Source organism: Ovis canadensis, chromosome 6 (assembly GCF_042477335.2).
Source record: "Ovis canadensis isolate MfBH-ARS-UI-01 breed Bighorn chromosome 6, ARS-UI_OviCan_v2, whole genome shotgun sequence".
NCBI classification, from domain to species: Eukaryota; Metazoa; Chordata; class Mammalia; order Artiodactyla; family Bovidae; genus Ovis; species Ovis canadensis.
Genome location: NC_091250.1, coordinates 88517143 through 88520178, shown reverse-complemented (window position 1 = coordinate 88520178; position 3036 = coordinate 88517143). Strand labels below are relative to the sequence as shown.

Sequence of the window (3036 nt, the reverse complement as noted above, 5' to 3'; positions counted from 1 at the left end):
ATAGAGTCAACAAGCATTTCCTTGGCTCTTGGCGAAAACTTTGTTGTTCAGTCTCTGAGTCATGTCTGACTCTTTTCGACCCCCTGGACAGGCTTCCCTGTCCTTTACCATCTCCTAGAATTTGCTTAAACTCATGTCCATTGATGCCATCCAACCATCTCATCCTTTGTCTTTCCCTTCTCCTGCTGCCCTCAGTCTTTCCCAGCATCAGGGTCTTTTCCAGTGAGTTGGCTCTTGGTATCAGGTGGCCAGAGTATTGGAGCTTCAGCTTCAGCATCAGTCCTTCCAATGAATATTTAAGACTGATTTCCTTTAGGATTGACTCGTTTGATCTTGCTGTCCAAGGGGCTCTAAAGAGTCTTCTCCAGAATCAGTTCTTTGGTGTTCAGCCTTCTTTATGGTCCAGCTATGGAAAAACCTTAGCTTTGACTATACAGGCTTTTATTGGCGAAGTGATGTCTTTGCTTTTTAAAAAAAATTTTTATTTTTCAAATTTAATGGTTATTTTTCACAAGATAAATCATCCTTTAAAATACATCCCCCTGCTTTGGAAAGCACAAAAAAATTTGGTTAGATGCCACAAAGTAGGTAGGCAATGCCTTAATCACATGCATGTTGTCAGGCCTGAGAGCCTCTTACATCCTTGTCAAGAGTAGTGTTAACCTTCTTTCCTTTCATACAACACATGTCTCTGTTTTTTAATATGCTGTGTAGGTTTTTCATAGCTTCTCTTCCAAGGAGCAAGTGACTTTGTATTACATGGCTGCAGTCACCATCTGCAGGGATTTTGGAGTCCAAGATAATAAAATCTGCCACTGTTTCCACTTTTTCTCCATCTATTTGCCATGAAGTGATGGGACCGGATGCCATGATCCTAGTTAGGTTGGGAAATTGACAGAGCCATTGGCAAGAAAGGTGAAGAGCAAAGAGATGCTGAGTTTCCAAAAACACTGAAGTTACAATCAATGACTGTAGCATTGTTTCTAAGCTACAGCAAGGGGTACATCACTTGTTCAATAACTAGGACAGAAGCACAACTGAGGTGAATTTGGAGAGAAATAGATCTTCTTCACCCCATTTGAGAAGACCCAATGAAATAGGAGAACGATGGGCTGCTCTGGCAGTCAATCTTTTTAGGAAATCTTGGGACACACCTTCATAACCTTGCCAACGCCATTGCTACCTCTTTGCTTTGAAAAGTGGGGGCTACTTCCTGTGGTAATTAGATTTAATTCAGCAGTATCTTCTCATCAGAAAACCCAGGCCTCCAAGTTTCTTTGGAAACCACACCATTCACTCGGTTCCACCAAGTCTCTCTTTTCATTGCTGTTGGCAATTGGGTGTCTATGTCTAATTTCTTCAAGCCAACATATATGTGTATGACAGTCTCATAATTACATAGTCCTCTGCATCACAAGTCCAGGAAACAATTTGGTGAGTTGACACATGCCCCAGGGTTTACTTCTATTGTTGTCCAATTCAGCTCTCTTCTTACTTAGTAAAGCACCAAATAATCCTAGACAGAAAACTGCTGCCAAGCAGGCCAGGATAATTCCCATAGTGTCAATGACTACTGTGAGGATGTGGGGGGAGGGGAAAACATCTCTATCCTCTTGTCACAGCCTTCCCAGGTCCAGAACTGAATCCTATTCATGCACAAGTACAGTAGGCCTGAGGCAAATCCCACAAAGACTCTGCACCCTAGGCGTCTCTATTTTTTTTCTCTATGCATGGAGTCCCTATCCCAATCTCCAGGTACCTGTTACTCTCTTCTCCACCTATTCACCTCTTAATTGTAGAAGGAAGGATAAAATCTGCCTTGGAGAGTGAGGGAAGCCTTTCACAGGGGAGGAAATGTTTGAACCAGGACATGAAGGGCGTCTGGGCGTTGCCAGCTACACATCGGGATGGGGCAGAGAGAAAAGAACATGCAAAGGCAGGAAGGGCTAGCACATTTGAGGAGTTACAAAGAGTTTGACACTCTTAGAGCATCAAATACAGCAAGGAAGGACTTACGGAAGTATGAAGTTGGTATAAGACAAGGAAGTTTAGGTAGAGAAGGACTCTGTTATATTGTCCTAGATGAAGATCCATTGAAAGTTAGCAGAGAATTAATATCTAGAGCTGCTTTGGAGGCACTGTGGTACATGGTGAGGGGGGGCAGGAACTGGGTCTGAAGTCAGGGAGACCAGTAAAGGAGGATAGTGTTCATCCAGGAGAGAAATGATGAAAATCTGGGGTGGGAGGAAAGGGCAGAAACTATAGGAACAGACAGGGAATTGTAAGGTAATTAGCCTCCAATTAAAATAAATAAATTTATATTAAAAAAAAAAAAAGAACAGACAGGGAAAGGTAAGTCTGAGAAAGATTTCAAGAGCTGATGATCAGGACTTGATTGTTTGATGCAGGGTCTGTGGGAGAGGGCTTCCCAGGTGGCACTCCAGGATTCTTGACTGGAGAATCCCATGGACAGAGGAGCCCAGCAGGCTACAGTCCACAGGGTCACTTAGCACACACATGCTGTTGGAAAAAGGGAATCTTGGATGATCCCTAGTTCTCTGGTTTCAGTGTTTGAGTAGATGTGTGACATCCATTGAGATTGGGAGAAATGAAGAGCACATCTTCAGGGGAAGGCGAGGATCTTAGCTTTGAATATGCTGAACTCCAGGAAACATTCACTAGACAGTTGGACACATAGGCTTGGAAGTCAGGAGAAGCTGGTATTGGAAATCCAAGCTGAAACCCATCTGCATATGGTTGGTAGTTGAAGACCTGGGAAAGAAAATTTACTCAGGGAGAATGAAGAGCATCAAAAAGGAAAAAGGGCCAAGGAAGGACCAATTGCTGCAAGATGTAGGAGGTACATAGTAGAAGACAAACCTACAAAAGACTGGAATGTGACTGGAGAGATAGGAAGAGAATTGAGGTGAGTGAGAGGTGACATGGAAACCAGGGAGATGAAAAGATACATTCCCACCACAGAGGGGTTCACAATCCACTGGATCAGTTAGATCAAAAGGAAAATGCATCTCTGTG

At 43.2% G+C, this 3036-nt stretch overlaps 1 non-coding gene across 1 annotated transcript; it reads right to left on the bottom strand.

Annotated features, from left to right (window-relative positions):
• Positions 1-558: 558 nt before the first annotated feature.
• On the bottom strand, positions 559-685 carry LOC138443034 (U6atac minor spliceosomal RNA). Its single transcript, XR_011257963.1, has one exon. It is a non-coding gene; the product is annotated as a U6atac minor spliceosomal RNA (small nuclear RNA).
• Positions 686-3036: the final 2351 nt, after the last annotated feature.